Source organism: Danio rerio, chromosome 20 (genome assembly GCF_052040795.2).
Source record: "Danio rerio strain M-AB ecotype USA chromosome 20, GRCz13ab, whole genome shotgun sequence".
Lineage (NCBI taxonomy): Eukaryota > Metazoa > Chordata > Actinopteri > Cypriniformes > Danionidae > Danio > Danio rerio.
In genome coordinates this window covers 59,585,001-59,595,000 of record NC_141040.1, presented here as the reverse complement: position 1 = coordinate 59,595,000, position 10,000 = coordinate 59,585,001, and the positions used below count along the sequence as shown (strand labels likewise).

The window sequence follows — 10,000 nt, the reverse complement described above, 5'->3', positions numbered from 1 at the left end:
GCTGATTCTGATATTCCAGCAATAATCAATAATCCAGCATTAACTTGAGTGTAGTGGACATGAGGGCTAATACTGGAGCCGCTGCAGTGAGATCTGGGATCCTGACCTGGTGTTTATAGCGCAGTACTGTGGGTCTCTGCAGACGGCTGTGTTTATACTGAGGTGGTCCTGATGGGGGTCTGCATGATGAACTGTTCACCTGTTCACCACGGTAAACTCTCCCTCAGATCCGCTGCCATATAAGCTCCGCTCCGCTCAGTTATTTACCCATAATCCTCAGCTCTGTAAAAGGCAGTGTTCTATTTCTGTGGCTGGAAAATATTCACTCTTTCTCCTCTCTGGCCTTATCTGCTGGGTTTGCAGGACAGAAACTCTAATTCTGCGTTCCTGTTAGGTACATATTTGGTCAGAGATAATAGCAGGGAATTATGGGGTCGTTCCCAGGCTGGAGACGCAGCGGGACGAACCTGCAGTGCCACACACACACACACACACACACACACACACACACACACACACACTCACACACACTCACACGCTGCTATTATTAGTGGAGCGGCCTGATGCGCATCTTGCTATTCTGCTCACACACATGCACACACATACACACACACAGACACACACACACACACACATGCATCTGTGTGCTTCTGAGAGTTTCTCAAGCCGAGGAGTCTCTCTCTCTCTCTCTCTCTCTCTCTCGATATATAAATAAGGGATGTATATATTCAGGCCTGAAAGTGTTCATACCCCTGGTCAAATTTTGACTTAAAGTTACTTTGATTCAGCAGACAGTGTTTTGAGTGGAAATGTCACAGGCTTCTCCCAAACATGACGATCTTCTTACCTTTGAGCAGAAAGTGTCATGTTCAGAACTCTTCATCCTCTTCTCAATAATCAGCAGAAAGCCTTTATTGGCTGCTGGAGCAGTCAGACTCCTGCTGTAATGGCTGATCCGTGTTTTGCGTGTCTCGCTGGTGTTTTTGTCCACTCATCTCCATTGATGAGCAGCTCTTTCTCCTTCATCACCCTGATCTTCAGCTCCTCCACATATTTTTAGTTGGGAAAACTGGACTGACGCATCAATTTACAAGAACTTCTTCTGTGTTCAACGGTCTTTGACGCAGTCGACGTTGTAAAAGCACTAGAGAAATAAAGATGAAGTTTAGGTCAGGACTCTGGCTGGGCCACTGCATACCGTTAATGCTTGTGTCTGCCAACCATTTCTTCACCACTTCTGCTGGGATTTGGCTGGTGGTCCTGCTGAAATGTTCACTGGTGGAGGCCAAGCCCAAGTTTCTCCTGCTTGATGCTGTTGTGGAGGACTTTGTTCTGTTTCTCCCTCTTCACGGTGCTGTTTACTATGATTAGACTGCGTGAAATCAACCCAAAGCATTAGGTTCCTGACACCGCATCTGACAGTGGGGATGGTGTTCTTAGGGTTTCTCCTTTTTGACACCAAATGAATGCTACAGCATTATGAACAACAATGACATTCAGGCCCCGTTTACACTAATGCCTTTTCGATTTAAAACGTGTAAGTTCTGCTACGGTTACGCCATCCGTCCACACTACGCCGGAGTTCTCGAGCGCCAAAAACGGAGCGTTTTGGAAACGCTGGAGAGGCCGTTTTCATTCTGAAACGCTGCTGCTCTGTCTCAGAGTGGATGGGGAAAGACGGAGACATCTGAAAACGGAGGATTGGGGCTTTTCCTCAATATTAAGCAGCCTACACACACAGTTCAGTCCTGCATTCTCTCCTTGTAAGTTCAGACTTCGCAAGTTTGATCAAGGCTGCAGTCTCCCCCTTCTCAGTTTGATATGGAAAACATACCGAGGACACGGGTCAAAGGGAACAGTGTACTTTATAACTTCATTCACATCACCTTGGCTACGTTGTTTCACTTTCTCAACAATAAAATGTAAACATGATTTAAGGAACTGCCTATTTTCATTTTAATATTAGCTACTTAACAGACAGCAGAAATGTTGAGGTGTCGTGCTGCATATATGAGCGTCATCTTCACTGTGTGGATATTTATAACAAAACGGAGCTGATAACAACTGCCTCCTTTCAATTTCAGTGAAAATACGAAACACAGCCTCTCTTCTGCTGAATATCAGTTTTAATAATCGATAATGGCCATTATAAAAGTATAACACAATAAGTTTATACATTATAGGAAATAAAGGCAAGCGATCAGTCAATGTACCTGGATTAATCATTAACTTATCTTTGCGCTTAACCAAAAACGTTACCTGTGAACAAGTAATAGATTCCAATGACCAAAGTCAGGGAATTGGCCTATGTCGTTAGATAAAGACAACAAGATGAATGAAATATCCCGTTTAGCAAATATAGTGAGATTAGATCCAGCGGGAGATGCTTGATGAGCAGTCCGACAAGCAGAGCTCTCATCTGGGTAGAAATGCTGCAGCGCTTGCCCGAGAGTGTGTGTGTGGTCACGTGATGTGCGTTTTCAGCGTTTTGGTGTGGACGGAGAGCAGTTCAGAAACGCTGGGTAAAACGCGAGTGTGGACGCGGATCGTTTTCATTCTACAACGCTGTTTTAAAACTAAAACGCACTAGTGTAAACGGGGCCTCAGATTCATCAGGATAGCCTTAGTGCTGATCTGGCATTCTTCTTTACCATGTTTGGCTTCCAAACACATCCGCTGAGATGTCTCTCAGCGCAGAGCATCTTGTATTGTTCAGTAAAACTGTGCACTGGAGCCGCTGGATCTAGAGTTGGTCTTACAGCCCTGTCCTGACTGTGAGCAGGTCCACACCGAGCTCCTGTCTGAACCATGACTGTCCACAAACCAACCGCCAAGCTCATGCTTCACTGTTGAGTTGATAACAACTAAAAAAAACTATTCCCAATGAATCTGGGTCATCTGGATGCTTTTCACAAGTGTGGGCTGCTGGGAATGGTGTAGACCAGGGCTATTCAATTAGCTTGTCATGGGGGGCAGTTCATGAAGAGCATCCCGAATGAGGCGCCGGAGAGATATGACATGCTGTATGAGTGATGCCACAACAGCAGTATAAGAGCCCATATGCTGTATTTGTGCTCATAAACACACACACATTGGCTTTTTCTACATTAAAATGTTAAAGAGCCCATATTATACATGAAATAGGGTCATATCTTGGTTGTAAGGGTCTCCAACAACAGTTTAATATGCATGCAAGGTCAAAAAACACTGTCATGGTCTTATAATCTGCATTTATTTTTACCTAATTATCCCAGCGACTCCTGTATGAATTGTCCAGTGATTCATTTGTTCCCAAACCCCTCCTTAGTGCCAAGCTAATCTGCGCTGATTGGACCGATGACAGTCTGTTGCGATTGGTCGACTGCCTTCAGTCAGAGAATGAAATGCCCAACAGCTAATCAGCAATATAGAAAGTAATCACAGTTCATACACGCTCGATAGTGTAGGCATGGATTTTAGCTGCCAGTGGGTCAATGTAAATACAGACTGTGGACTTGAAAATACAGACGATTAACTATTTTATTGAGCAAAAACTCAAAAACAGTCGAGGAGATCTCCTAGCTTGTCTCACTCTGCTCTTTTCACAGACCCACAGACATATTGCCCTCGTCCTTGCACGCGCACACACACACACAAACACACATACCTCCGGACGACAGCGCACGCACACACTACCCTCGTCCACAGAGCTCCGTAAACAAAGCAGCACGCGTCACCTTTTTAACGTGACTTTACACGCGATAAGAGAATATAGCCAGTTAACCTGATACAGTACACGCGGTTACAAGTAACAAATCACAACTAAATACATTTGCAAGCTCGAGTCAACGAGGCAACAACTTTAATCGCGTACTTACACTTGAGAAATGGAGGAAGAAACTCATCCTGACGTCCATCAGTAAGTTACTCTTTACTGATCCTTCCTTTAACAAACGCTGATGAAGTATTCTTTGTAGCATGTAGTATTCAGAAGTTTCCAGAGGTTTCCAACTGCTTGGTTATAATGCTGAGGTTTCATCTTTGGGTAGAGACTCGATAATATCCATCTGCAGTGTGACTTCAATCGACCGGCATGTTTGTGTGTGTGTGTGTGTGTGTGTGTGTGTGTGTGTGTCTGGGTTTCTGCGTCAGAGGGCGGGGCCTCAGGTTTGAAGTCTCCCGGGTTTGCGCGTGCACGTGAATAACTTGGTTTCGTTCGTACGTCATGTCGAAACACCTAATGACTCGGTATCAAGGCGACTCGTTTGAAGCACTATGAGTCGACTCTTTTATAGATGAATCAACCGTTTTAAACACTGAACTCTTACAGATTTAAGCCTTAGCTGGATACTTCACTTCACTTAGAGCTGTGTTACACACTACATGGAGGGGAATTTTCAAAAACCCATAATATGGGCTCTTTAACATGTTGTATTTTGAAACTACATGACATCAGCGCAGTGTACAATGTGGCTTTACTACACATATTCAGATGTTGTGTTTCAGAGCTTAGCAGAAGCAGTGCAGTGCTGAAGCAGGCCTCTTCTACACTCACACTCACTCAGATGTTGTGTTTAAACTGCGCAACAATTACAGATGCAGAGATTATAGATATAGGTTGGTGGATTCTGAAGAGTAATCATGGTTTCACAGTAATCACGTCTAATGTAAATTTAAGCGTTATATTAGTGAAGTAGTTCGGCGCAGTGGGTAGCACGTTCACCTCACAGCAAGAAGGTCGCTGGTTCGAGCCTCGGCTCAGTTGGCGTTTCTGTGAGGAGTTTGCATGTTCTCCCTGTGTTGGGGTGGGTTTCTCCGGTTTCCCCCACAGTCCGAACACATGCGGTACAGGTGAATTGGGTAGGCTAAATTGTCCGTAGTGTATGAGTGTGTGTGTGGATGTTTCTCAGAGATGGGATGCATCTGGAAGGGCATCTGCTGCGTAAAAAACTTGCTGGATAAGTTGAGAACATGCAAACTCCACACAGAAACGGCAACTGAGCCGAGGCTCAACCCAGCGACCTTCTTGCTGTGAGGTGACAGCACTACCTACTGCTCCACTGCTTCGCCTGTGCTCATTTATACATCATCATTTTAATAATAACTCGTCTAACGTATTTTTTGTTCACATCGCACTGAAACCCACGCACAACTCTCGCTGCTACAGTGTGATGTTTTCTACTGCCTGAAAAGCCGCGAGCACGTTGCTCCAGTTGCGCATGCATATCGTCATATATTCTTAATTGGAAATAATGAACTTGTGTGCAGAAAAGATGCGATGTGTGAACGGCCTGCTGCTGTAGTTAATCCAGTGTGTGTGTATTAGCCTCGGTATAAGCTCAGAGCTTTAAACTAGCGCACAGTTAGCATAACTCTGTTTAGTTGCAGCAGTTTTGTTTTGTGCAACAGAAACGCGGCGTTGAGAAGCCTTTACCATTAATTAACTGTGACGTATTAACGCGCGGTTAATAGTGAAATCGGTTAATCATTGCATCCCTATTAACGATATCAGTGCACTGTGCAAAAGGTAGGGGTGTCAAAATTAATTGTTTCGTCGGTGCACCGCGATGCAGACGCGGACAATTCGGTATGGGTTCAGTAATAATCATAACCGGTTATTATGTACTGACGTCATTTATCTCCTATGCGCTCTGTCGCGAGGGAGCTGAGTGCGAGTATTTACAACACTCAGCCAACTCAGGGCCGGCCCGTGGCATAGGCACCATAGGCAAATGCTAAGGGCGCTGTATATTAAGTGGGGCGCCAGAAATGAGGAGATGAGCGCGCTTCAGTTGGTTTTGTTTTCGATTTTTCTGACACACATTCAGTTATAGACGGCAATAACTCGAAAAACTCTCACCCTAAAAAGATCTAAAGTGTGTTTCCTACAGAAAGACAAAGCTGGTTATGTTTCACAGCTGTCTTTCTTTTTTTTCGCTCAACATTACGAGCACTGCTCTGTTTAATCCCTCGCAGTCTGCGTTTACTTTAGCCGGCAGAGCTCGCGCTGAGAGGAGCTCTCTGTAAGGGATCGTCGGAAAAGTGCTTATTTTTTCAGTTTTTTCGTTTTTCTGCTCCGCTCAGCGCGAGCTATCCCTGTTGCAAGGGCTTAAGTGTGTGTGTTTGTGTGTGTGTGCGTGTGTGTGTTTGTTTGTTTGATGCTGTCTATGTTTGTGTATGTGTGTGAATGAGAGACAGTGTGTTGCTGTGTGTCTGTGTGTTTATACACACAGCATGTTATAGCCTCCCCCCTAAAATATAACACTGTATATAGAAAGCATCGTCAATGCACCATGATGCACCGAGATATCAAATTGAACCGAATTGATGGCATGATAATCCGAACCGACCGTGAGACAAGTATAGGTTCACACCTCTATCAAAAGACCTTTTCTACAATCACATCTAAATGTTTTCGGCTGCTCGCGCATCTCGCTTAATGTCAGGTGACTCACGCTCTGCGCAGCCTTCAGCTGCAGCTAGTGCTGTATTGAACAGATGCACATCACTTCAGAACTGTAGCGGCCGTTTATCCACTGAACTAAATTGATCTCTGATGTCTCGCTCACACTATTTAAAGGGCCGGAACAAAGTGCCTCGAGGGCTGGGTTCAGCCTGCGGGCCGTCAATTGAATAGCCCTGATGTAGAACTTTGGATTTCCCCATAGACGGTGCCCATGGGCCAGTTTTGGAGATGCCATGTTGTGTTCAAACGTAAATAAAAGCAGAGAAATATTTTCCCTCAATGATTCCTCTTGTACAAGGTCTTGTTATCTTTTGGGGGAAGTTTGGGTCATTTTGGTTGATTAACAGTACCCAAGTCAGTATTTGCCAGGGTGTGAATAATTTCTGGCTTGACTGTATATGTACGTCTTAGTGTCTCTCTCCATCTCCATGTTTGGTCCTGAACCCAAGGCCGTGAGCGTCTCCATCTCCCTAACCCACTGATGCGCATGAGCTCCTCTCTCTCTCTCTCTCTCTCTCACACACACACACACACACACACACACACACACACACACACACACACACACACACACACACACACATTCTCCTCTCTCGGGTTCATCATGATGAAATGACCTGCTCGTTCCCTCAGTAATCTGCTTCTGATGTCCACTTTATTCCTCCGCTCTGATTTAGTCCAGTCAACAGGGAACCTCCAGACTCATTACTGATGGAGTGTGAGCAGCTCTGAGCGTGCGGTAGAGAAGAGTGTCCTCTGCTCTTAGAGATACCACAGACTGGTGATAGAGCAAAGACTGCTGGGACACGTGAATGCTGGCTTGGTTTAGCGTTCAAGATCATTGGTTTTAATCAGACTGGTTTAATGGTGATCTACCAAAACTATGTTCTAAGGAGAGCTCATGGTATCCTATGCACCCCGGATCACCCACTGTACTCTGTAGTTCAGCTGTTGCCATCAGGACGTTGTTTTAGGGTTCCTATTTGCAGCACAAATAGAACCAGAAATTCTTTTCTAATGGTGGCCATTAGGTCATTAAATGAGTCCAGGGGGGAGGGGGATGTTTCTACATTATGACGTATGGATGTTGTGTAGTAGTATTTTTTAATGTGTACATGGAACTTCGCCTGTGTTATGGTACCTTGTTGCAATTTTAGTTTCCTTAACGGGATAATAAAGCTGAGTCTGAGTATGTCAGATATGATGGATTGAGTAATAACAGTGTGGGTTCAGTCTACAGCAGCAGAGGGGTGAGCTGTGCAGGACCACCAACACAACAACAGCAATAAACACAGCAGAGATCAGACGGTGGACAGCAGAGATCAGACAGTGGTCAGGTGAGATCAGACGGTGGACAGCAGAGATCAGACAGTGGTCAGGTTAGATCAGACAGTGGTCAGGTGAGATCAGACGGTGGTCAGCAGAGATCAGACAGTGGTCAGGTGAGATCAGACGGTGGTCAGGTGAGATCAGACAGTGGTCAGGTGAGCTCAGACGGTGGACAGCAGAGATCAGACAGTGGTCAGGTGAGATCAGACGGTGGTCAGGTGAGATCAGACAGTGGTCAGGTGAGATCAGACAGTGGTCAGGTGAGCTCAGACGGTGGACAGCAGAGATCAGACAGTGGTCAGGTGAGATCAGACGGTGGTCAGGTGAGATCAGACAGTGGGCAGGTGAGATCAGACAGTGGTCAGGTGAGATCAGACAGTGGGCAGGTGAGATCAGACAGTGGTCAGGTGAGATCAGACTGTGGTCAGGTGAGATCAGACAGTGGTCAGGTGAGATCAGACAGTGGTCAGGTGAGATCAGACAGTGGTCAGGTGAGATCAGACGGTGGACAGCAGAGATCAGACAGTGGTCAGGTGAGATCAGACGGTGGTCAGGTGAGATCAGACAGTGGGCAGGTGAGATCAGACAGTGGTCAGGTGAGATCAGACAGTGGGCAGGTGAGATCAGACAGTGGTCAGGTGAGATCAGACAGTGGTCAGGTGAGATCAGACAGTGGTCAGGTGAGATCAGACAGTGGTCAGGTGAGATCAGACAGTGGTCAGGTGAGATCAGACGGTGGACAGCAGAGATCAGACAGTGGTCAGGTGAGATCAGACTGTGGTCAGGTGAGATCAGACAGTGGTCAGGTGAGATCAGACAGTGGTCAGGTGAGATCAGACGGTGGACAGCAGAGATCAGACGGTGGGCAGCAGAGATCAGAGTCGTCTCAGCGCTAAACTAGGGAAACAACCAGCAGCTCGTGTTCAGCTCAGTCAGGTTTATTATTCTGGCTGAATTCATCATCTGCCATTAAAGCTCAATGAAACTGAACACTTCCTCATTATTTACACACACTCATGTCACTCACAGCCTTTCGTCCTTCAGCTGAAGACACTGTGTTTAGGAACTCCTCTCTGTGTGTGTGTGTGTGTGTGTGTGTGTGTGTGTGTGTGTGTGTGTGTGTGTGTGTGTGTGTGTGTGTGTGTGTGTGTGTGTGTGTGTGTGTGTGAGTGTGTGTCTATGTGTGTGTGTGTGTGTGTGTGTGTGTGTGTGTGTGTGTTGAATGACTTATTTTTGCATTAGTTTGACAAACATTGCCAGGGTGGGTTTGTTTGCAGAAGTCATGTGCAGACACATACATGTACACACACACACACACACGCGCACACACACACACACACACACACACACACACACACACACACACACTCTGATGCGATGAGTCTGTCCTGTTGATCTCTCTGCAGCTAATTGTTCCTCACTGCATGGTTACTGAGGAACTGCACCAGCGGTGGTCTGTAAATGTTGGTTAAGCGTGGTGTGATCAGCAGGTGATCAAGGGCTCACACTGCTCATTGTGTTTGTTGACGTTGGTTATTAACACACACACACACACACACACACACACATGTTCAGATCAGCTGAATTAAACTGATGCAGTAGATTAGAGTTGGACTGATGGTTGAGGTGTTTTGTGTTTATGGGTTTTGGGTTCTGCTAATTCATAAAGATGACGGCTGAAAGTTAGGACGACTCTAAGGGCGTTGACATTGACAGCTTTTGTTTGATTGACAGCTGTGATGTGTTTGATTGACAGCTGTGATGTGTGCACGGTAACAAGTTTGATTGACAGCTGTTGTGTGCGCAGTGATGTGTTTGATTGACTGCTGTCATGTGCGCAGTGACGTGTTTGACTGACACCTGTCATGTGTGCAGTGGGGACGTGTTTGATTGACAGCTATCGTGTGTGCAGTGACATGTTTGATTGACAGCTGTCATGTGTGCGGTGACGTGTTTAATTGACAGCTGTCGTGTGTATGATTGACAGCTGAGGTGGATTTGATTGACAGCTGTGGTGGATTTGATTGACAGCTGTGATGGATTTGATTGACAGCTGTGATGGATTAGATTGAAAGCTGTGGTGGATTTGATTGACAGCTGTGGTGGATTTGATTGACAGCTGTGGTGGATTTGATTGACAGCTGTGGTGGATTTGATTGACAGCTGAGGTGAATTTGATTGACAGCTGTGGTGGATTTGATTGACAGCTGTGGTGGATTTGATTGA

General features: G+C 45.8%; 1 protein-coding gene across 15 annotated transcripts in view; it reads left to right on the top strand.

Moving 5' to 3' along the window:
* The window catches only part of plcb4b (phospholipase C, beta 4b), a 98,630-nt gene that overhangs the window by 22,619 nt on the left and 66,011 nt on the right, over nt 1–10,000 (top strand). The window lies entirely within an intron of this gene.